Genomic DNA, 26,404 nt, shown 5'->3' with positions numbered 1-26,404 from the left:
AATCCGTTGTAGATAAATCTGTCATATGGGAAATAAGAAATTTCACTCCAAGATTTCCCCAGATAGGGTGAGAGAGTGAACTGGAATAATCCATTGCTTTCCAATCCTGCCTGAATTCACTTACTCCATAGTACCAGGCAGAAAACTTCCCATCCTTATCTAGTGCAAAAGAAAACTAACAGAACTCTCAAGAATCATGAGATTCAGTGGCATGCTTCCAAGGCCAAGCCTCATGTGCCTCTTTTTGCTGTTTCATTTAATTTTTCAGGCAGTCATGGTACTGTCTAGTTGGAATTTTTACCTTTTCAGACATTTCTCCATTTCAGACACTTCTTTCTTTTGCTGCTTTCTCTTATTTTCATACATCCTTTGTCTTCTCAACATTTTCTTTCCTCATTCTTCCTTCTCTGGAGCACCAAGTGTGCCCTGTCCCTGAGCACTGCAACAAGCTCTTGTACATCAGACTGAGCTCAGCTGGAGGACCCTGTTTTGCATCTAGGTAAATTATGTAGTAGACAACACCATGAAAGGACTATTCACATCTTGCTCTGAAAACCTTGAAAGACTCTTCACATTAAGGAAAATGAAATCCAGCACTGGCCCAAACACCATAGCGAGATTTCTTCAGACTTGTTCAGGCCTTTTCTCATTCCTTAGCTTCCCTATTCTTCTTGAGTAGATATCCAACCATCACCACCAGAGAAAGACCTGTGTCTGCAGCTATCTAGGGAAAGGGGTCATCTTCTTAATCTTTGTCCTAGACAAGTCTCTGGACCCCTCCTACAAGATTTTACAGTAAAACCCTTTCTGCTGCAGCACATAGTTGGAGATTAATGTGTGGATGCTCCAGAGCACTTGCCGGCACTCAACAGACCTTGAGCAAGCCCCTCTACACATACATTTTTGCACTTTCTTTCCTGGGTCTGCCCCTGAAGGCAGATCATTGCCACAGATAAAGTGAGGGACAAGCACTACTGGGAAATCTTCCTCTTTTCCAACTGTAAGCCCTCATCCAGATTTCCTTGAAGAAGCTGTTTTTCACAGTAAGTATTGTAAATATTTTAAGAGTGCTTCTAAGTCAGCACCCAATGCATTCCAGGGGTTCACATGCCACCTCCTGCTGATGGCAGAATGGAACCCTGTAGTATCACTTCTCTGGCCCAAGCACTGAGGGTGACCTTATCTTGTAAGACAGGTAGAAAGAAAACAGCTTTTGCCCACATTGTGCCGCATCTCGTGAGTTCCCTTTTAAACCACTGATATATGGACAGCTTGCAGACAGGACTGTGAACTAACACCAACCCACTGTAACACTCAGTGGGATATAAGCAGTTAGGCAGTAATTGTTCCCTGCTCAGTGATTCACCTCATAATCAAAAAGAAATGTACACAGTAGGTATATCCAAGAACATTATAGTTGCCACCAATGTAGTGAACAGCCTTGAAAAGCATCTGCATTTAAGTCCTGAAAGAGTTATTAATTTGTCAGCAGGCAGCACATGTGACAGAGTGAGATATGTCTATGCTGAGTTACAACTTCTATTTGCATTCTGCTGAATACCAGTCTGACCTTGTTTAAAGAATCTGCTCTACTGCATTGCGGTCACTGCGCCTGGAAATTCATTGAAGGAGCATTGCTAGGAGGCTTCTGGGACTGTCAGCTTCACGACTGGCCCACCTCCAAGAAATATTCTTATTTTATGATCAGGAGAAGTCATAGGGGAAAAAGAGAAATTACAATTAGCTGTGCTGCTGTTTCTTAGACTCAGCATGAAATATCAAGAGGACATCATATCTAAAAACACAGCTCCTCTGCAACAGAGGCAACCATTGCAACAAGTGAAAAAATACATGAAGGAAAGAGGATAGGGGAACCAGCTCAAAGCCCCAATCAGCAGGGAGTCATGCTAAAGGACGATCTCCCCCAAGATTTTAATAGTTTTCAAGTGCACACATGAACATTCAAGTTCCGACAGAACTCTGAATGAATAGGAGACTTATTTCTAAGATTTAAATTACATCAAGTTTTTCACACATTCCCAAAATAGATTGCACCAGACATTCAAACTACCAACAACCTGAGTAAAATAGCCTTATAGAATGCAAAGCAGATTAGTTCAAGGTTGGTTTCAACATCCAGAGGCAGTTATCAGCCCCAAAAAGTGCAAAATTTGGGTGTGTGCTAGAGGGTCCCAAAGCTATCAACAGTGACTGCACATTACTGAAATGGTGAAAAAAAGCTGACAGGCTGCATAAATAGAAATATGAAAGGTGGAAAATATGTATGACATCAAGAGCCTGAAGCATCCAGCTATGCACTCTCTGATGTATCAAGGGAGGAGAAGGAAAAACTGAGGGGATATGATAGGGTTGACAGCCTGAGCTTTTGCAACAGTGGATTGGATGGAATTGTAGGGCTGGCTCTCTCAATAGGTGGGGCTGAGCTATGAAACTTAAATGAGTAGTGGTGGAAATGCAGGTCTGGGAGGCCTTGTCACAGAATATCAGGAACTCAGAGGCATAAACATGCATGTCTTAGAAACTGCATTTCAGCTTATCACACAATCTCTGAGATTCTAAAATGTTTTTCACCAGCTTTAATCTTCATGTCTAACATCATTTCACTCTAATCAACATTGTCTTTCATAATTCCCCAGTTACTATACTCTGTGATGTCTGATTGCAGGCTCACTTAGGTCAGTAGTTCTGCATCTCACTAATACACCTTTGTTATTTCGGCCTATGGGAAATCTATTTAGTTCTCCATTATAGCACTGAATCTGGAACCAAACAAAATACACATCTGGCTGACTGCTCAACCTCTTCATTGAGCAGATAATGTTCATACACAACAAGGTTTTTGACCTAGGCAAATTTATCTTGCATGCAGAATAAGGTTCATGGAAACTATCCATAACCAAAACAAAATAATCACTTTATAAAATCATAAGGGCTTTGTTTTTCACTTCATATACAGAACAGAGTAAAGACAAAAGGAAAGTCATATTAATATCTATGTTAATTGGTCAAGCTATAATTGACAAATAAGAACTTCATGAGCTGTAGAAATCTCTGATATATTTCCTCAACCAAGATTCTGAGAAGTTCTAAAGAATGGCTGAATTATTGTGATGAGAAATATCACACAAATATACATCTCTTTTTTTGTCATAATACATACTGTTCTAATGATTCACACATTACATTGTACAATACCAGTGTAGATACCCAGTCCAAAAAAAAGTAAGAGTAGATGTCAGGGTGAGTCTATTTCACATTGATGCTAGAATTGATCTGCTTCATCTAATACATTATTTTAGCATATAATCAGATGAGAGCACGTGAAAAACTTCAGTGTTTTGAAAAAGTATTGTTACTACCTTGCCATGGTTTGAGAGCTTATAGCAGCAATGTAAAGCAAAATTTGTCTTCTTTTAAAAGCACTGGTTACACAGAGAAATTGCTATATTTTAGTTCAAGGACTAAAGACATTTTATTCTCCACTGCACTAGTTACCATTTGTACAAGCAGAGAGCTGCAGAGATGTTAATCAGAACTTTAAGGATTAATATAATTCTACTTCTGCATGCTGCTGGCATTTCGGTGGGTGTCTTCTCTTTTGAATAACAAGATTGCTTTTGCCACATTTCAAAGAACTGCAAATTCCTATACCTAAATCACCCCAGTTTTTCACGTAATAACTTGGAGAAAGAATTTGTTAGAAAGTACACTTTACATCCTGAGCCTAAGAGACTGGATTCTGAGGCTTTATCTGTCTCTGCTTTCTACACTTACAGGCATAAATAGGCACCTGTGTTAATTCTTTTTCCACCTTGTCTTAAAATTGCCATAAGAAAGTATTTTTGGGCACTGCACTCTGAAGTCTTTTCAACTCTGTTAATTTAGTGAGTCCCAGAATCAGGAGCAGAGTTAGCTCCAGTACCTGGCATCATTTTTGTTCTCCATCTGTCCCAGAAGGCCAATGAATTCTGATTTGATAATATTCTTTTCTGTTTGTATTATCAATTAACTCAGATATCAATACAGTCTGTTCAAATACTTTTGAAGTATGAAAGTTAACTTCCCAGCTTCTGTGGAAGACAAATACAACCTTCCCTCATCTTTTGCTTACAGTTTTGGAAAAAAAGATTCAAACAAAAAGCACAAGATTCTGTCAGTGTCATTCGAAAGAATTTCATTTCTCCTTGCATGTGTGTGATTTCAGGTATGTTAAATGATTTGCTTTTACACCATCATGCTTTACCTGCAAGTGCTAAGTTTCAGCGCTTATAAAAAAAAAAAAAAATTCAAAGGGAACAAGTTGTCCCAAAAAATGTGGGAGGGTGGAGAGAAAAATACAAGTGTTTCATGAAGCATCTGAAATACTTGTGACATTTGATGTTTCTGCCATATCACAGCTGTTCCTATATAGGGTAATGTACAATTTTTCTGGAGGAGGATTGTCAAGGCTGACTGAATTAACCTAGAAGCATTGTTCCCTTAGGTTATAAATTTCTGTAAATCTAAAGCATGAAGCTGTTTGAAAGAAAGAGGAAAATCCCAGAACTGTAAGCTGTGTTGGTAGCCAGGGAGTCTGCTCTTTGATACTATCCTTGAACAAACCAGACTGACAGAAATAGAATGGAGACAGAATTGTCTGAAGAACTGGATGCAGAGAAACCTAATGAAGTTCAACAGGAGAGTGCAGGGTCCTGTACCTGCGGAGGAACGACCCCAAGTAGCAGCCCAGGCTGATGTCTGACCCATGGGAGAGCAGCTCTGTGGAGTAGGATCTGAGGATCCTGGTGGATGACAAGCTGTCTGTGAGCTGGCAGTGCCCTTGTGGCCAATGATATCTTGGGAAGAGCGTGGCCAGCACGTGGAGGGAGGTGATCCTGACGCTCTTCTCAGCCCTAGTGAAGCCACATCGGGCTGGGTCCGGTTCTGGGCTCCTCAGCACAAGAAAGGCAAGGAGCAACTGGAGAAGGGGCAGTCCAGCAGAACTCACAAAGATGAGTTGGGGTCTGGAGCATTTCTCATGTGAGGAAAGATGCAGTGAGCTGGGCCAGTTTAGTGTGAAGAAGACTGAGAGAATATCCCATTAATACATATGAATACCCCAAAAGCTGGTGCCAAGAGAACGTTTCCAGACTCTTTTTGGTGATGCCCAGGTACATGATAAGGAATAATGGCCGTAAATTAAAATACAAGAAGTTCCATCTCAACATGAGGAAGAACTTCTTTACATTGAGGGCGGCAAAACACTGGAAAAGGCTGCCCAAGGAGGTCATGGAGTCTTCCTCTCTGGATGCATTTAAAACCCCCCTGCACACACTCCTGTGTTACCTGCCCTAGGTGGCCTTGCCTTCACAGGGGGGTTGGGAAAGATGATCCCCAGAAATCCCTTCCAACCATAGCAATTCTCTGATTCTGTGAAATACAGGCTAGAACTACAGAGGTTCATTAGAGTCTTGACAGTTAAATCGTACACTTTGCATTAATAATGTCCAGGTATCAATGCACATTAATTAATGCACTACTCTTATGAGTCACAGTCTTAAATGGAGACCAAACCAAGGCAAAAATGAAAGGGGACTCTCCAAAAATCAGAAAAGCTCTTAAAAAAAAAAAAAAACTCTATCTAAAATAACTTTATAATCACCTAAGCTAAGAGGATGCTGAAGCAAGAATAGTCCTTTTCTGATACCTTCCCAGTTTTTCTGTAACTTCATGATACATTCAGGAGCAGCCCTGGAGAATATGACATCCCTGGAGTAATTTTGCCCTTTTCAAGCTACATACAGATGGATCTATTCCATTTCTCTTAATGCACATAGAGATTTTTAACCTGATTATTAGAAGGTTTACTGAGTAAGTTGCATGAGAAGTAACCTCTGGGGGACTACAGTAACCTAATAAAGTTTTTAGCTGGTCATTTGGTTGTGGTTTGGGGGAGTGAAGGGGGCTGTGAAAAAATGCTGCTCTACAAAATGTTTATGTCTATCAGAGACTAAAGGAAATCTGCTGTTCTGATAAGACATATAACCTCTGGCAAATCTTATAACCTGCTCCTTTCTCATTTATTCCCCACTACACAGTGTTACTCTTTGCCACCTATCTTTTCTGATCAAGAGAACAAGGCAAAATGACAAATCACAAGTTCACACTCACCTCCTCTCCTCGTATCACCATAGAATTTTCCAGTTTGTGTATCAGAACAGCTGAATAGACCTCTCTGTGGAGAATTTCATATTGAATTGTTTGTTGAGGTTTATTTTCATGTTTCTTCTTCTTTGTGTATCAACTGGTAGCACCTATTTAGAGAAGTTTTAGTATTGCAAAAATTAGCATATTGCAGTTCACCATAATGCTACTTTTAAGCATGCCAGAAGTGAAGCTGGCATTAAATAACTAAAGCCAGGTTTTACATGCAGATGTAAAAACCTGAAAATTGGTATTTGGCTAAGGATTTTAATAAGGATTGTCCTTCAGAGACAGTTAATTTTGTCTTTGATCAGCTCCCTGGGCATAAACTCTCATTCCAAATGGGTTCATTACACTTCAACAAATGGATTAGCTTAATTCACAAAGAAAGGATATGACAAAAAAGGATCCTGCAACAAGGTAGACAGACAACAAAATGAATCAAAAACTGAAGAGGGAGAAAAAAGGACCAGAATTGACTGGGATCCAAAAGCAAGTTAAAAATAGATCAGAGAGGTTTTCCTGCAGAAATGGCAAGAGACAGGTGGAAAAAAATAAATGTAAAGTGAATAAGAAACATTATCACTTCAGCAAAGAGGATAACCTCTGTGATTTCCTAGAAAAGTGACTTGATTTAGACAAAGGATTCACCCATGTGACATGAGGGTGATAGTGACAGAACTTGTTTTGTAACAAAAGCCCTATTTCCTCCGCTGTGGGAATAGTGCAGTCATCCTGACAGAGAGGTACATGTGAGGAATAAACAAACGTTTTATAGGAAGCAGTGCAGTCAGTATTTGGCTGTTCTGAATTTTGCTATCAAGCCTTTAATCAAGTTTTCCAAGGTGACTGGCAGCTGATCTGGGTGCTTGTTAAAGAGCATAGTCTGCAGAAGGGCATTTGGGGAGTAGTTTCAATGTGAAGTGTCACAGAACACCAAACACTTTCCCAAATCAGACTCCAGACCCTTCTGCTGAGTATTCCGAGAAACTGCAATAATTTTAATTTAGTGTTCTAATAAATCAGGAAGGGTAAAAACTAGAGATCACCTCACAAAATGAGGTGCTTCAAATATGTTTGTTAATATTTATGAAGCAATTGTGACTATTAGAGTTAGTGCCAAATAAAAGCCAATCAAAATTTCAGTCTTTAAAGCAAAATTTGTAAATATTACACTGTAAAAAAAATTAAAATAGGCAGGAAAATCCTCTATACAAATTATCCAATACACTGTAACTTCTACAAAGTCAAGGAGGAGAAACTAACAGTAAATATTGATACTTCTATGATTTTTTTCAGCACATTTAGGCTTCAGGAGTGTATTCCAGATACACAGATCATCAATTAAAAGAGATTTCTAATCTCACTCTGATCTACACAAACTTGTTCAGAAAGTTCATTCAGTTACATCATTCTGCAAGAAAAAAAATTATTTTTCATTTCTCCTGTCCTCTTGACTAATATAATTTCTTATTCTTTGCTTTTCTTCACTAGAAATTTCATTTAAATCCCTGTCTATTTTCAACAGTCACAAATGCATATTTAGAGTACAATTATCCCAAAAGCTCACGTGTTGTGGCACTTAAAAAACAAACCAAAAAACCCCAACAAGAGCAAAAACTCCACACCCAAAACCATAATCATTTGTCATTTAAAAGTCTGAAACAGCTACAAAACACAAAGAGTAAAAGGCAGTTGTCGTTCTTGTTCCACAAACATAAATGATCAAGAGTTTGTAGCTGTAGGACTACCCATTATAGTCACTCAGATAATTTTTTCAACCCAGTAACGATCATTACAATATCATTTCTCAGAGGCAACAAGAATTAAGGCACACCCTCAGCAGAGTTCACTTCTGCTGACTTTACATGGCCACTTGTAATTAGAGAATAATGCCATAACTCCTAGGCGTCACTCAGCCACCACATTTCTGCTCCACTGTAAGACTCTTAGCCTCTAGAGTATTTAGCAACCTTAGGACAAAGAGTGCAAAAGGCAGCAACTGAATGAAAAGTATGTGTGTTATTAACAAAGGATGCTGACTCTTTTGTCCAATGTTAATTTTTAGAGTTCTGCATACAATTGTACAGTGAAGTACAATTAATGGTACAGTTCAGTCATACATTGGTTACGTCCATAACAATTTTTTTCACCAAGAACTACACACAAAAATTCACTCTAAACCAGTAACTTCTATCCCTGATCTGGCTGGGATAGAGTTAATTTTCTTCCCAGTAGCCAGTACAGTGCTGTGATATGAATTTGATAGGAAAATAGTGTTGATAACACACCGATGTTTCAGTTGTTGCTGAGCAGTGCTCACCCTAAGTCAAGGATTTTCAGGTTTTCATGCTCTGCCAGTCAGCAGGTGCACCAGATGCCAGGAGGGAACATGGCCAGGACAGCTGACCAAAAGTGGTCAAAGGAAGATTCCACACAATAGATCATTCCCAGTATATAAACTGGGATGTTGGCCAAGAGGGATCCATCACTTCTTACGGACATGCTGGGCATCAATCAGTGGGTGGTGAGCAATGGTTTTGTGCATCATTCATCTTTTTTGGGGTTTTAGTACCTCCTCTTTTTGTTATCTCCTTTTTCATTGCAATTACATCACTGCTGTTGCTGTTGTTAGTAGTAGTATTTATTTTATAGCAATTATTAAACTGTTTTTATCTCAACCCATGGGTGTTATCTGGTTCTGATTTGATTGTGCTACACATAAAACTCTCCAGGGGGCACGGGAGTGAGCCAATATTCGTATGGTACCTAGTTGCTGGCTAAGGGTAAATCATGACACTCTAGCTGTTTATCAGAACCTTAGAGGAAGATAATTTCTTTATCTTTCTCATTTAAGAGGAGAACCACCTTCCTCATCAGCTAGTGATTAGATTGCTTAAACTTTTGACAGATGCTGCACAAACACTAAAAATTGGTTTAGCTCATTTCTAAATTCATGAAATGAAAATGCAAGTTTAACATTTAACATTTGAAGCAGAAATCTGATCAGGGCAGAGATAAGTAAATGCCCGTGGAAAAGTTTACAAGTTTTGTGAAAGAATAATCCATGTATTAAACTTCCCTTTTCAAAAGAAATAAACATCTCAGGAAAGCATAGGATATACTTGCGTGATAAACTTTGATTTTTAAAAATGTCACATCTAAAAATTGTGTTTAAATCACGTAGAAGCTGTTACAAACAGCTTCCTAATCGTAACTTGAACATGCCAATTGCTGGGATCCTATTACCCATGATACATGAAGGATCCACAAAACAGTTCAAAAAGAGACATAAAAACATCCATAAATTGTTGGGACTGCCAAATCAATACTGGGTTGCCTACATATCATCTAGTCTAGCCTGATGCTCACTGGTGGCCACCATGGACACACACCCACACCCAACGTGTATGCCCTCTTCTATCCCTTCTACTACACAGACCCATGGGCTCTGCAACACATGAAGAACTCACATCAGCACACATTCCTTTTCACATGGGAAAAAGGTGTCAGAGAAGGAGCAGAAGAGAAACCTCTACGCACTGAATGTGACCCCAGCACGGCCTCACTGAAGAGGCAGATTGTGACCTGTGGCAGAAACAAGGGATTTTTGTCCTTTAAAACTCTCTACTAATATTTTGGATTAAATTTATGGAACTTGCCATCTATAGGTTATTCAATTTTTGTCATAAAACCCTGAGTCAGCAATACAGGAACAAAGCCCGGCTTCCAGGCCTTGGAGGCCAAATGGGCATCACTGAAGTACCCACATCATTGAAAAGGAAGTTTCTAAAATAAATTCTTAGTTAAAAATAGTTTATTAAATTGATAATTTCCCTTTTCTAATTATAAACTGACTATTCATTAACTCTTTGACGTGACACAGAAACAAAGAATTGAATAAGCAAATTAAAACACTGGGTTACACAAAAACATCCTTTTGTTCTTCACTGCAGCAGGTATTTACCCAGAGGGTTTGTTCCAGCAAAGCCATAACAAATAGTTGCAAACACATGCATCTTAAGTAGAGCAGATTATGGGTTTTGTACATTGCATTATACAGACATATTTACAGATTAGAACCATTTTTAATTTTTCTGAATTTATAGGATCAGTATTTTTAAGCCTGTAGAAAATATTTTTTCACATACACTAGGACTGGACTGTGCATTTGTTGAACTTTGAAATACTGAAACTTACAAGATAGTAATCTATTATTTTTTCATATAATTCTATTCAAGAGTAACTCCAAAGTTAGACTCATTATTCAAAAAAGCCTCCTCTTGTATTCAAGCAATCATAAAATGTTGTTATTAAGTATTTGTGGAGAACCATAAAGCTCTTGATTCAGGGAGTCTTGCCTTCTTTTTGAGCAGGCAAATTAGTTTCTTTTTTCCTTTATCTGCTATTTCAGTATTTCTTTTTTCCTTTATCTGCTATGTCTGTATATTGAAGAGAATTTTAATAAAATCCTGTTGCTCTGTTGGAAGTTAAAAGAGCTCTTAGTGGATGTACACAACACCTGGACATCTTGCAACTGAATGCCTAGAATGTGATCTTATGCAATGTAAAAGTAAAACAACAGTTCTACAATGTAAAACCAAGTGAGACAATTAGCAGATTGTAAAGATTTTCCATACTTTTTATCTCAGCAGACCCAGTCTCTAATGATCACTAATAAGCCCGTTTCAATGCCAATGCTTGTAAAAATTCTTCTTCATAATTTATTTTTTTACAAAACAATTACCTATTTCCCCCCACACACCCCACAGTTTGAAATGTAATTGAAGACAACATCCCTAGGAATCTCATTTACAAAGTGCTTAAAGAATCATCTGAGATCAAATACTGTTAGGAATACAATTGAGGCAGCAGCAATTCAGCTTTCTTCCATGCTGGAGAAAGCCATTTCACAGCCAGAAAAATAAGTTTCCCATATACCTTCTGTTTCAAAGTGAGGTTAGTATATGAGGGGGAAAATTTTTTTTAAAAAGGAAAAGAGAATGACTTCTTCAAAGAATGGTTCCAACAAAGAATGACCACAAATTTTAAAAATGATCCTGAAGTTTTAAAATCAAACCAGTTTCAATAGCTGTAATGTCTTTAATCTTTTTCTATGAAATGACATTAACTTACAATACTGGATGCTCAAGAAAAAGATAACAAATTCACCTGGAATGCACTTCAGCACCCATAACAGAGGCATCATCCATAGATGTATCAATTATAAGAAGATATTACTATAAGCATGTCACAATTTCTCATAATTTTTAATTTCAAACTACTGTTAGCCATTGCAATTCATTTTATCAATCCATCTTTTAACTTTTTTCAAAATACATCACACATCAGATGCAAAGCTATCGCCATACAATTATTTGAAACACAAATATTACAGTGATAAAAAAGAAAAGGCATATGAGCTGTTACATTTATGAAATAGGGAAGCAACAATATTTTTTTTACTTCAGCAGTAACATAGCAATAAACAAAACTGACCAGAGACACAAATGTAGGACCAGCACTAAACACATTTTTGCATGGAAATGTGAATGTGTTTCCTTCAGTCTTTTTAACAGAACCTGCATCTTGAGGTTGTCATAGCACTGTGGAAAACACCTCCAACTCTGACACAGTATTTGATCATTGGGTAAAGAATGAAGGTATTCAGGAAGTAAATCTTTCAAAGGTACCTGGTATCTCCCTGGCTCACAGACATGTCCAGAAAAAACTTCTAAGTGATGCGCTATTGGTGGACACAGTATTGCAAAGCAGTCTTAAGGTTAACATGTATTTTCTTTGCTGGGCACCCCTGACAAGGGAAGGAATGATGCATCTGACTCCATCTTCTCAGAAGGCCAATTTATTACTTTATTATATTATATTAAACAATACTATAGTATACCTTACTATACTAAAGAATACAGAAAAAGATACTTATTGAATGCTAAAAAGATAATAATGAAAACTCATGACTCTTTCCAGAGACCCAGCAAAGCTTGGCCCCAATTGGCCAATGAGTCAAAACAACTCACAGCAGAATCCAATCAGGAAATCACCTGTGGGTAAACAATCTCCAAACACATTCCAGACAAGCACAACACAGGAGAAGCAAATGAGGTAAGAATTGTTTCCCTTTTCTCTGAGGCCTCCCAGCTTCCCAGGAGAAAACTCCGGGGTGAAGGAATTGTTTCAGAGAATGTGAACGCCACAAACATGATAATTCTTAGAAAAGGACAGTAGTTTCTCCTCTAGGAAGCCTCAGGCTACTCTTTCAGCCCCCTAAATCCTGAATGAAATCAGCTGTGGAAAGCTATCCATGTCATATTTCCTAAGAATATTGGCTTCATCATGAGAGGGATTTGCACCTGAATGTTCTTTGTCTAAAATTTTATTTGTTTGCAACTATAATTATGGAGAGAAAAATCGAAAGGTCAAAATGGCTATAGCTAAGGAAGTTATTTCCAGTCAGCTCCTCATAACACACTGGGTGACTTTTCCTAACAAACATGCCGTTAGGTTTATCTCATTGTAGGTCATTGATTTAATAATTTATAAGTAGGTACTTGGTCATTTACTGTGTCACAGGTGAAGAAAAAATGTGCCGCAGACAGTGAAACTAAAACCAGTAGCAATATCCACCATCTTCAGTAAGAAAGAACTGCCCTAACCATGTGTTTGATCTCTGATGTATAATCAGTGATCTCATCTTTGGTGATAAAGACTGATTAATCTGTGGAAAGTCTCCCTCCCACACCCACAAAAATTGAAGTCTACATTTCAAGTAAAATAAAGCATTTAGGGAAGCATTTGGGAATATTTTAGAGATGCCAGTTGGTGAGTTTGAGCTATATAGTTAATATTTTTACATAGACTACAGATGAAATATAATGCAGAAACTCATGTTTTGGTCACAACTGAAATATGGTATTACAAAGACAGGTGTCAGTCTTCAGTTGCTTGCAGTTTTGGCAAAGTTGCACATCCTGAAAAACTTTAAAAACACGCACTCCAAAATTTATGTCTGTATCAGACAAATTTTCGGTTACCTGGCCCTCTCAGCAGTGCATTGCTGAAGCCAAAATAACACATACAAATCTTCCATAAGAAACAGAAAGTGCTAAACCTCTGTGAAAAGTTCAGCGGAATGGAATACAGAAGGAATATCCATGAATCTGAAGGTGATGGGATAAGGGAAAATGGGATTGTCATTGTGACTTAAACCAACTGTAAATTAGTAGGACAAGAAAATAGATAAGAGGGGAGACATAACTTACCAGGGCCTCCTGAGTCACAGCCTCCTCTTCAATCTCAGCACTTTGCTTGTGCCAACAACCTTTAGTGAAACCTAACAGTTGTCCCACTCTGTGGGAACTTTATTAGTGCTTACATATATTGAAACATTTCTGAAGATATTTTAGCTGTGAATGAGGGGGGAAAAAAAGAGTGCGAAGAAAAAACACTTCTTGGTTCTTCTGATTCTTTACCCAATATAGTATACTGTGTGATGATATCATCTGACTCGAAAATTTGAGTGGCTCTTAGACAAAGATCCTGTATATTTGTCAAAAATATGTTCTGCCACTCTATATCGTGAGACAGTGATAGATGAAAACTCACTGTGATTTTTTTAATTACACTGTCATTTCTACAAATCTTTGCAAAGTTCAAACAAAAAGACCTTTTATTCTTTTTTAAATTAACACTTTAGAATTATGCAATTATAATTCCATGATTCAAGCTGGCAAGACTAATAAAAATTTCAAGGAGTTACTACCATACCACTACCTTCACCCTGACTGTTCAGTTTTTCTCTTTTCTCTGTTTTGTTCTTCTTCCAGCATTTTAATCTCAGAAGCTGCATTTTGCTGTTACCATGGAAAATAAAACTTTTCAGCACTTTATTTACCTACCCACTCCTTTTATTAGTTTAAGTCTAACTAACTGTGCCCTTAACCTCACATATCTTTAAGTTTAGAATCTACTTTGAGAATGTGGCTACTTTAGTTCATTTTGTTGACCACCTCCTTTCCATCAACGGAAGGTGAAGATGAGAATTTGTTGTTGGAGTTCAAATTTTTGAAGTTGACTCACTGAAGATAAAGCTAGCATAAATCATTGCCTAAGTGATAGTGTCTGTATAGATCTTTTTCAGCTGTATAAGCTTAAGGACTGACTGAGAATCAAAACTTAAAAGCTGGTAATTATACAGAGTTTTACAACAGTAGCACCTGAAGATGCTCATAATATCACAAAATAGAGCGTACTCTTCCATGCATATACCTAACAGCCTTTCTGCAAAATGTAGCCTTATCCTTCTTTCTTTATGCAACAGTACATTCTGGATTTCAGAAACAACAGAATAGCAGTTGGAGTTTGCTTCTGCTTTTAATAACCTTAGAAAGATTCTTCTGTAATTCATCGTCTTGGTTAAATATTGCAATGATTAAAAAATTACTATGAAAAGTATGCCCCTGGAGATTTGGATATTCTATTGCAATATTTTTAAGCTAAACTTTGAATTTTCCTTACCAGGTAAAACTGCATTTCTCAAGTGCAGCTGACAAGATTAGCATACTATCTCTGCATCTTGTTCATAGCATAAAAGTTGACTACCCACAGAGATAAATAGTACCTTTCATCTCTATCTCTACAAAAACTTGAATGTCTGGTAAAGGTATTTTTAAAATTATTTGCTATCAGAGATTGGCATTTCAATTCTTGAAAATAAAGGTTGGGGATTTGACTAAAAATCAAAGGAATGAATTTCAATTGTCAAGATTTTTTGAAGTAGGAGCTTGTAATTTGTTTTTCCAAGTAATAAAAATAAATTATTATTTATAAAGACTTGGCCATGCTGCAAACAGCATATGCTGAAAGATTTACAATGGCTTCGTAATTAATGCATATCCTTATGTTACACAGGGAATATGAGAAACTCCTTCATATGTGTTTACCCTGAAGACCAAAATTTGTTTAATGCACTTCATGGCACAATATGCTATTCTCAATATCTTATGCCAGAACCAATGAGAACAGAAATTTCTAAATCTGCATCACTGAGTACTACATACACCCAGATAATGCAAATAAGTGACTTCATTTCTTATTCATATTCATATATTCTATCTTCAGTGATAATGAGGCCTAAGAGCAGTAATAATAAAACACTCAAATTTGGTGTTTCACGAGGCAGTCCAGCAAGACAGGTAAAAGCATAACAAACTTAACTGTGGGGTAAGGATGTAACTCAATAATATGCCTCATACTCATTACTCAAGAAGGTTTCAGTTGCACTCATAATGAGTTGCTTGCAATTAATCCATGAAATAACTATGTGGTTAAGGACATGACCAAAACAGACACCAGGCTCAATACTCAAAAAGTCTCAGAAACTTCATACATAAGACAGATATGAGACTCCTCCCTTCTTCCCAAGATTTCTGGTAAGTGAAAAGCTCTTTGTGAAAGATCTGTGCCACATCAGTCCAGAGAACACTATGACATAGAACTTTGATGTGTTCCTCAAATTGTATATGTGCAGTCACGTATATGAATTTAAGCATGCAGTGTTTGAGACACACAAACTGGACTACAAAATGCCAGAGTGTTACTGAATGTATAATTTTGACTATCAGTTGTGAAGATTGATTTGTATGCCTCCCCCTTTTTTCTCCTTTGTGCCCATTCTTCATTTTAAATGTGAACAAAAGGTACCAAGGCTTTTTTTTTTTTTTCACTGAAGCAAAGATACCTCTCTTTGAACCACTTAGAAAGAAAACAACAAGTGCTATGAGTCAGTCTAAAGTCTACCTCTTTGACACTTGGAAAAACAATAAAGAGGGCTTAGAAGCAGTTCACACATCTCCAGGGCCCGTTTCAAGCTTTTCTGACTTTAACACCAAGGTCAGCATCGCATTTTTCATTCCACAAATCCTATTCCTAACTTGAATGAACATTGAATGGTTTTGTATGCTGCAGTATTACCATGATTTATCCACCACAGACTTTTTTCTCACTTATCTGGACTCAACCTCGCAACATAATTAAGCACTGTCTTCACAAATTTCCATACATACACAAGGCTTTTTGTCCCTAGGGCTTGTGGTGAGTGTCCATGAAGGCACTGAGGCTGCTGACAGCCAAGGTCTGATGATTTAGTCAGGTTTGAGACTGAGGATGTACAGCAGAGCTCCAGCTGATGCAGTCTTGCCTGCTGCCATTCTGGTTTTGCTGATCAGTTTGGAGTCTGTACTGCTAGAGATTTCTTTAGCACAGTATCATATGATCAATACATTCTGAAGGCAAAGGCTCATAGAAATTACACAGTTTCAAATTACGGCATGACCAGGGGTAAAGGTAATTTATATTGTGTTTATTTTTCACAGGGATTAGAGTCTGAAACCTGCAGATTTTGAATTTACCCTAAAGTGGCTAAAGCTAGCTTGCTGTACTGTATGAGATTCATGAGCAACTTGTTATTTGGGTTAATAGAAAATATGAAGAAAGGAGATAATGTTAAGTTTATACACATAAGAAAAGAAGTTTTGAAAATTAGTAAAATTATCCACCTATAAAAAATTTTGGTTTGATAGTTTTGCTAGAATATTCCTTTTTCATTATTAAGGCAGATTGTGATATGAAAAAAATGTTTAAATTCTTTGGGGGATAAGTATAAATAAGGTCATAATGCTGCTCCTGAAGGGAAATATCAAAGCCACATAAATAGTGATTTGAAACTCCCAAGACTTGAGTCAAAACTGAAATAAATTCAGACTCAATATTGTGTTGAGTCTGTTTTCCAGAAATCAGCTTGTTGCAAGTATGACATAATGCAAATAAATCTACAAGCAAATTAAAAAATTCAAACATTAATTTGAAGGGTGGAGAGCTACTAGTAGATTTATTTTACATTATTATCAAAACATCCCCTCTCCCTTTTATAATTCGATTTCTAAAACTAAAAAGACATTGCTGTCATAGTCACAGAATCACAGAATGGGTCAGGTTGGAAGGGACCACAGTGGTCATCTGGTCCAACCTCTCTGCTTAAGCAGGGTCATCCTAGAGGATGCACAGGATTGTGTCCAGGTAGTTCTTTAATATCTCCAGTGAGGGAGACTCCACAACATCTCTGGGCAATCTGCTCCAGTGCACAGTCACCTGCACAGTAAAGTTCTTCCTCTTGCTCAGGTGGAACTTCCTGCTCACTGTCTTTTCTTATCTTTCAGCACCACTGAAGAGCCTGGCTCCATCCTCTTGACATCATCCCTTGAAATACTTACATGACTCTCACTCATCTTTTCTTGAGTCTGAACAGGCAAAACCTTCCCAGCTTGTCTTCTTAAAAGAGATGCTCCCGTTCCTTGACTGTTTTTGTCATCTTCTGCTGAATATTCAACCTTTACATGGCTAGAAACAGGAACTAGCAGGGGAAAGCAGAGGGACAAATTCTGCCTCAAAACTTCTAAGCCCTGAGAGTGGATGATCATTAATGACCTAACAACACCAGCTGATACTAAATCATTCTTCATTCATTAGAATAATATACTCACTTTTGTGACCATCAAGAAAATACAACATACGTGGATTTTCACTGGGTGTTCATTAGGAGAGAAAAGTGATACTACAAAAAAATGAGTTGCACAATTTCCAGATGTCTTTTTTTTTTCTCTATGTTATTTATACACTATTTTCTTATTTTCCATCCTGGCCAACCTATCAATTTAGTGTCATCAGTGATTTCTTTTAAGTACAAATTCTCTCACTAATGCTAGACACACATCTTTTCATTCCTTTAAGAATTTAATGTCCCACTTCAAATTTATGCTTCCAACCCAACAGCATTGTTTAGTTATGACCAGAAATGCAGTAACTTATTTTACATTAAATGAAGGTCCTGAACAGCCAAGTAAGAAAGAATGGAGGATCAGGTGAAGGAAATAAAGGAAAAACCCTTGGATAGCCAGCAGCTGCTAATTATAAAGAGCAGTAACATATATAGTAATAAATGTGCATACATTGCTTTTCCAAGTAGCATGGATGCCAGGAAAGACAAAGTTGCTGGAACCTTCATAGCCAGCAGGATATTGGCAAAGCACCTTTTAAAGTACAAGCCCAGCACATTCATTTATAGCAAGTTGGACACTGCACTGTTTGAATAGGCTCTTATGTCATAGATAAATATTCCATGTTTGTAATATGAGGTACCCTATAAAGAGAGACTTATTTCCTCTTTCAGTGAAAAATGGGTAAGTAAAGCCTATTATTCACCACCTAAATGGCCACCAGCCAGTGACTAACAGCTAGCCTATTTGATCATGAAGTTGTAGCTTACTGATATGAAGTCATATTTCATGGCAGCTCTTGACTGAGAAAGAGAAAGAAAATGCAGGGCTCACAGGAGGGCTTTTGACAGTTGCTGCCATGAAATGTTTTCATTTGTCACTATGACAGTGAACAACAAGATACTGACTGAAAGAGAGGGCACGAGGACAAAGCTGTCTTCAACCAACTTTCATTGAGCCTTGACACACAGACACAAACACACTTGGGGTTACTTAAATTTTCCTGATTTTGCTCAATAACCTTATTAACCATATGTATTTTAGGAAAAATTTACAACTGCATGTTACTGATGCTGCAGTCATGAATAAAGACAATTGATGCAGTCCAAATGTCATTAAAAACTGTCTAAATTTAAAGCATTGGGATCTTTAGAGACAACTTTTATTATGACTCCTGGCTTGCTTCCCATGATCAGCAGTTTTCCACAATCTTTCCCTTACCATGATTGACATCATCATTCTTATACATCTCAAAAGCTTCTGCTTTGCTTTTTTTTTTTTACTAAAAAAGAAGTTACAGAACCATTTCTACAGAACCATCTTTGCCATTCAAGTTCAACAATGCTTGTTTTCTGACACCTGAAGTGATTTCTAACACAATTTATTGTCCAGATAACATTTAAATCAATGAAATAATCAAGAAAGCAGTAACCTTAACCAGATATAAAAATTCCATGAACTTCAACATGAAAAAAGCAGACCTATTATCTCTTGAACATCATTAGCATCATGCCAAGATGAGCACAATATTTAAAAGTTGTCTTACCTGTTCCTTCCACTACACTTTGCATTATACAAAACATAAAGCTAATATAACCCTAACATTTCAATAATATTTCCTACTCAAAAAATCAGTTAAGGTAGCAATACTCAAGTTTTAATTCAGGTTAAAAAAATGAAGCAATTGATAAGCAATCCTTGTGCTTATTTGAAGCACAATTCTTGTGCTTAAAATTGCAAAGAATTTCTTTTATTTTCATAAGGACAAAAGCCAGTGTCTGATGTGGTTTTTTCAGCCTTATTTCTAAAATATTTTGATGTTCATCAACCTACTTCTAAAAGCAAGCCATTGCCTATCTCCATATTTTTTGTTATTCTTTTTAAACAACATTTTCCACCAATAGGATATGATCCTGTTCTAAAAATGATGATCATATCTTATAAACATTCATTGCCATATTACTAGTCTTAAAAGCTAGAAACAACCTTATTTGTTTTCCTGAAAACTTTCAAAAATGCAATTTATAAGCCTGTTAACAGAGGCCTAGGAGAGTAAAAGAAGTCCTATACAGAGTCACAAAGAAAATCAATTGAGGTGTTCATAATCTCATGAAAGGGAAAGGAATGACTAATGAGCAGATCTGAAACGTGTAATTAGAGCTTTGTTTACAGAGATTGGGGGAATTTCAGTTCTAAGACCTTAAATTAAAAGGAAATTGTCACTAACCTTTGTAATTGTAAAGCTACATGAACATCTAAGGCAATTAACTACACCCAAATAAGCCTAGGATTAATATTTGCCCTGATCTACAATATACATTGCAGACATGGAAGACAAAAGATCAAACTGAAAAGCAGACTGCATAAGAGACGCAATTTGGAAGAATCGGAGCTTCTTTCAAATAGGATTTTCTTTGGTATAGGCATATTATTTTGATCTTGTGCATTACAGCAGGCGTTACAAAAACTGGATAACAGAAGAGCAGGGCTGTGAAGGCTGTCCAAGCTGGTAGCTGGGCTTGGCACAGCCAGACGGTGACAAACAGAGCTTAAAGACCAGAAGCAAGATGAGCACAACTGACCAGCTCTCTTGGTACAAGTGATACCTGGGTAAAACATTGGTCCAGTCAGAGGACATGGAACATAACAGACAAATTTTAAGTCAGTGCTTGCCTTGCAGATGAGCCACAGAGAAGAATTTTAGATATACTCTGGAAGCAGAATACTCACCAGATTCTTTATCTTCCTGCTAAATTTATTGGGGAAAAAAAGGGGGGGAAAGTAGATGCCAGTCAAGTTATTTGATTTTCCTTTTAGAGGTGAAGATAAGGGAAATTATCTCACTATGTTCCAGCTTTCCCAGGCTGCTGAGTAGGAGTGCAAAACAGTGTTTATTAATAGAGACCTCCAAAATCTGTACCTACCCTTTGTTGCTCCCAGTTAAGTCTTGAAGAAAGGTAATGCAAAAAAATACCCATGATTATAATGTTCCTGACCCTAGAGTTCTTTCTTACATGAAGGACTCCATAAGCAGGAAATTAACATTTACCAGAGGAAAAATACTGTAGAATTTAAAGGTACTGAGTAGAAGTGATCTTAGGGTACAACTTCCACTGTTATCCTGCACATCAGCAGTTCCAGGAGACTTAGTCATAGTCCCAGCATCAAAGCTGGAAAATTGAAAGGTAATGCAATCTCTCATAGGATTGAGTATTTTCCTTAATAAAGAAGATACCTGAAAATGTGTGAGATCTCAAAATGTTCCATTAATAATATGTTGTTTATAGAGTCTCCTAAACTCACCCAGCAGAACTGAAGTCTCACTCCCTGACCATTCTGCTTTGAAAGAAGTGAAGGAGCCCAATACCCTTTCCAAGAAGTTGATCCACAAAAGGGTCAATATAAAAGGGCCTAAAGCGTGGCATGGCACTTGCCTAAATAACTTTCAGATTGTCATCATTACTCTGCCAATGAAAAATGTGGTCATCACCATCTCTCCATACACTTTCACTTCATGCTCCTATTTCCTCAAATGATTTTACTGTCTGCTTCCTGAGCCTCTCTCTCCCATGCTTTCATCAAAAACTCTTTTGCTCTGCACTCCTCATTTCCTTGGCTCATTCACCGTATTAGAGTAGCTTTCCATTCTAAATGGGTAGAATATGGGGAATAATTTCTCCATTTCAATAAACACTTCAGAGGAAGCCATTTCAGGATAGCAAATTGCTCCCAGGAGCACAGACCACTTCTCCTTCAAATAAAATCTGGTTTAGTAAAGGGGCTGGAATTATCTTTAATAACTTTATTTAGAAGCTGATATAGAGGGGGAAAATGAAAAAAAAAACTATGCAATCAAATAAATACATCTCTACCTTGATTTTCATTTATCTTACCTCCATAAAGAAACTGGGCTTGGTGCCAGCATTACTATGAAATGGCTTTTCTTCACATTGAGGAAAATCTCTCTTGATACACAGTCTCAGAGGAATATAATATGGATTCAGTCTTCCTCATCCTAGTTACTCATAACCTGCAGGCATTTTCCTTTCAATAGTGTCAAAAACCCAACAATGCTAATAAAAGGTGTAAATTCCTGGTACAAGGCGACGTGAAGTCTAAAACATGTGTACGCAAAACCAGCCCACAACACTATAGCCTAAGTTATGATTCATTACCCTGGGTCTGTGATGAGCCAATATCTGCATGTGATTATGGTGGTGTCCTTAGTTATTGTTATTTGATCAAAAGCATACTTTGAGACTTCTCATTCTCAGATTAAATGCAGGCCAGTCTCAACAGAGGATTGGGACCTGCCTTACTGAATTCTACATGTTGGGGAAAAAAGTCAAAATTCAAAATCAAAGGGCTTGACCCTGCTAAAGGTATTAAACAACCCTTGAAATCTACTGAACAGATGATGTTCTGATGCAGAAGCTGCACTCCTAGTGAGCAGCTTGAACTCCCTAGTCAAGGGTACATCTGTGCTAGCAAAGGCTTACCCTATACCTCCCAGTGCCAAGACACTGCAGGGTCTGTGGGTCCCTGGGATCTGGAATGCCAGGGACTCCCCAGGCTGGGTCATGACAGGGTCTGGAAGCCATGATTATAAACCCACTGGGATATCTTAAATGCTGATAATTCATTGATGCCCTTCCAGTTTCTCAGAAAGAGAAACTTTGTCAAAGCTGAATGAAAAAAATTTGTAAGATAGCAAGCAACTTTTTGCTCCTCAGAGCCACTGAAAATGCTTAAAATGTTCCACCAATAAGCATGATTTCAAAGCAGATTCCAGATCTCCTGTCATGAAAAAGCTGGATATCTGGATCACAGGGCCAGTTCATGCTATCTTGGCACAGAACCCTATACTTGGATACTGTGAATGGCAGCTTCTGTTTGAGGCCAAGCAAGGGTCAAGTTTCTTGCTGTTAACACACCATAAGTCAAACTTCTTGAACTTAATCCTCAGAAATTTAAGCAACAGTCATTATCTGTTGTCATCATATTGCAAAAGTCCCATACCTTCTCAGTGATTTCTCATGTGCTGCTCCTCACAGCACTGACTCCTTCACAGCACAACCAATAAACTCCATCTCTCTTCATAGCACAACCCACAAACTCTCTCTCCTCACCCTACTGACCCACTCTTTTGTAGCACTCATCTTCTTATTGGACACAGCTGTGGCCTATTAAGGGCAGGCCTGTTCCTAATCTTTGGTGATTGTTACAGCTGCAACTCCTCAGGTGTGAGACTACCTTCTGCACTATCTTTATTCTCTTACATTCTATCCCTCCACAAATTATCCATGTATATCTGCTGGCTTCAGTTTATACTCTTGCTTTGTTTGCCATTTTAAACATTTGCCTCATTTTTGGTATTATCAGTGGTGGTAAAAAATTCAAGCAGGTCCTTCATCCTCAGAAATTACCTACATTTGGTGTAAGCAATGGTCATTCAGATAACATCAAATTGGAACTTCTTCACTAGATTTAGCTCTCTAACATAATATTTATCCAGTCAACATACTCTTTGTGTTGGATACATTTTCTAAGATGCCCATATCTGCATATGAATAAAAACATCATTTTCACAAAAGAGAGTAAGACTTAGGAGCTAACACAACTGCAAGAAATACTGCAAAGCACAGACATTTTCCCTTACCTATTTATTGCTAGCTACATAATTTTAAAATATTTATTACTCTCTATTTCTTTTCTGTTTAACTCTAATATTTTGAGTTTTATTTTAAAATACATATACTTCATTTTTAGTGTTACATGAGATGTACAAGAGTCAGTGTAATTTTTAAAAAGGTCTAGCTAAACATATACTCTGAGAGAATGAAAGCATTTTGCTTAAGCCTCAGCTAAAGCTACTTTTCTTCTGCAACAGTGTGTAGAAGCCATACAAGAGGATAATCTCCAGAACATTCAAAAGTGTGCCACCCTTAATACTGACAGAAGTACTTTTCTTTAGCTTCTACAGTACAGCCAAATGACAGAGGCAGATTTTTTTAACTTCTGATTGAAAGATAGGCTATTTAAAGCAGCTTGGATGTTCTGGATGTGTGAACAGGCACCTGTGCTATGAGCAGAAATGTTAAATCAGGAGCTTAATGCTTATAAAGGGATTTCACCCACTTAGATTAGCTTGTTGAACTAGATATATGTAAGCTCAGAGGTTAATGAATCTTGAAATGGAGCTCCACATGACTCAGCAGACAATACTGTGCCTGTTAAAGCCATGTAAGCAATTTCTTCAATACATAGCAAGCTTTTCCTTTTTAGTGTGTTTTATTACTGCTGAATGAAAATACTCATTCTTCATTGTTGTTCCTCTTCCCAAACTTAGCTGACTGTGTCTCTGTCCATCTGAAGAAATGGTTCAGCTCTCAGAACCATATGAACCTCCATACTTTTTCTCTAAATCTGCATAGCCTAAATCATCAGAAATTCAGTCCCCTGCCCCTCTCCTGGGATAACAACAGGAGTCAGTGGTGACACTCAAGCACTTATAAACCACATATATATACATATATAGAATATATAAATGCTCCTTCTTGATGCAGTAAACTTGCAAAATACACTTACTTCTCTTTTTCAGAATCTCTATCATGCAACTATGTCTGTCTTAAAAATAAATATGAACCATTTGGTTTTACCCCAAATGGTCATGTTGGTTTCTTTGTAATATACCGATGTTGAAAAAAAAAAGATCAAATCTTCCGTAATAAAAGTAAATTCCAGTCAGTTCTGATGAAATCAAAGCATCAATATGTGAGGAAGAGCATTAGGCTACTGAAGAGTAAAGTCAACTTGCAGGGACTATTTCCTCACACTCTGCCTTGATTTAAAGTGCACAAAATTTTTCAGTCTTTCACTCACCCTTTGCCTGCTTTCTTCTGCATCAGAGAAATGTAAGCAATATTAAGCCTTTTTAATTTTTGCTGTGGTTTAGTAAAGGTTTTCCTGTGATTAGTCTACAAGAAAATTCCATATTTTCACCCATCTTGTACTAAAAAAGGAATTTGTTGTAACTATTTCCAATTTTTTAATACAACCACTTGCTTAGCCTCTCACATACATGGCACCTAGTCAACAACTGCATTTGATACTCAACCACAGCAATAATCACCAGCTTTTTTAAATCCCTATCTCTCTCCTGTTTTAGTAATTAGTGATGTTCATGATAACTTATGCACTCGTTATAAAAAGTATGTAATGCACATTAGAAAGAGCAATGTAATTATACCAAACCTTCTTGTGGCAAGTGAGGCCATCACTACAAATAAGCATCAGTATCAATGTTCAGTGGCACAAACACCAAGAGGCATTATGTCAGCAGCATCTGATTTTCGTTACTGCATGCACCATTACTCACTTAGCTTGTTGCTCTTGCATCGAAGCCTCTAAATTTGCAAACTTGCCTATTCCACTGTGCATTCATTGCCTTTTGCTGTCACTTCAGCCTTGTTTGGTAAGCCCCAGCACTAGATAATTGATTACTCTCTTCACTATCTCTTTGTGCAAAGAGTTATACTAAATCGAAACTGTCACCTTTAAATTATTGTGCAGCCTTCACACTTAGGTATTAGTATGTTAAAGTGCTATCTCCAATCTATACTACAAAGTTTATTGTTTTAATTAAAATGCTCCCCATGCTCTCCAAAGGAGCTGATCCTTGCTTTCCCCTCGCTGGTCTTTTTATGAGTCATAAAATTTTCTAATTATCCCATATGATTTTTGGAATTAATTCACCTAATTTGACTTACTCAGTGCTACAGTGACTTTATGTATGTACAGGTGTACAGATGGTTCTATTTCATCAGTGAAACATTGTCATGGTCTAACCCCAGGCAGCAGCCGCTGGCCCACTCCCCCACCAGCAGGATCAGGAAGGGAATTGAAAGGGTAAAAGATAGAAAAGCTAGGAGCTGAGATAAAGATAGATTAATGGGAAAGCAAACCAAGGAATTAATTCACTAATTCCCATGACCAGACTGGTATTCAGCCATCTCCAGGAAAGCAGAGGTGCATCAAATTTAATGGTGACTTGGGAAAACTAATGCCATCACTCCAAAATGATATCATATATTCATGTGTGTCTCCTCCCATGCACCTCCAGCCCCTCACCAGCAGGGTAGTATGGAAAGCATAAAAGGCTTTGGGTCTGTGCAAGCCCTGCTCAGCAATAACAAAAACTTCTCTATTACCATCACTGTGCTCAGCAGAAATACAAAGCATAGCTTGACATTAGCCACTCCAAAGAAAATTGACTTTACCCCAGCCCAAATCAGTAGAAATTTTATTTAGTGGAATATGCCCTAATTTACTTTTCTAGATGGGACAGCAACAGAATTTGTCACCAGCACGTGCTAACATTACAGTGCCCATGATTTTTCACCTTGCCTTTTGTTTGTTGCTGAGATTTGACTCTTCCTGGAACTTGCTCGCTGAACAGGTTAAGTGAGGAAAATAATATTGTGTCTGAAATCTGAAATACACAAGCATTTTTAAAAATAAAATTTAAAAAATTATTATTCCATTCTTCTTTGTGTTTATTTCCAGCACTAGTGTAAATCCTGGAAATTTGTGAAGCCTCACAAAAAGGAGGCTGCTGTTACTGTTCAAATCCG

The sequence above is a fragment of the Zonotrichia albicollis genome, chromosome 1 (genome assembly GCF_047830755.1).
Source record: "Zonotrichia albicollis isolate bZonAlb1 chromosome 1, bZonAlb1.hap1, whole genome shotgun sequence".
Taxonomy (NCBI): domain Eukaryota; kingdom Metazoa; phylum Chordata; class Aves; order Passeriformes; family Passerellidae; genus Zonotrichia; species Zonotrichia albicollis.
This window is presented reverse-complemented; position numbering follows the sequence as displayed.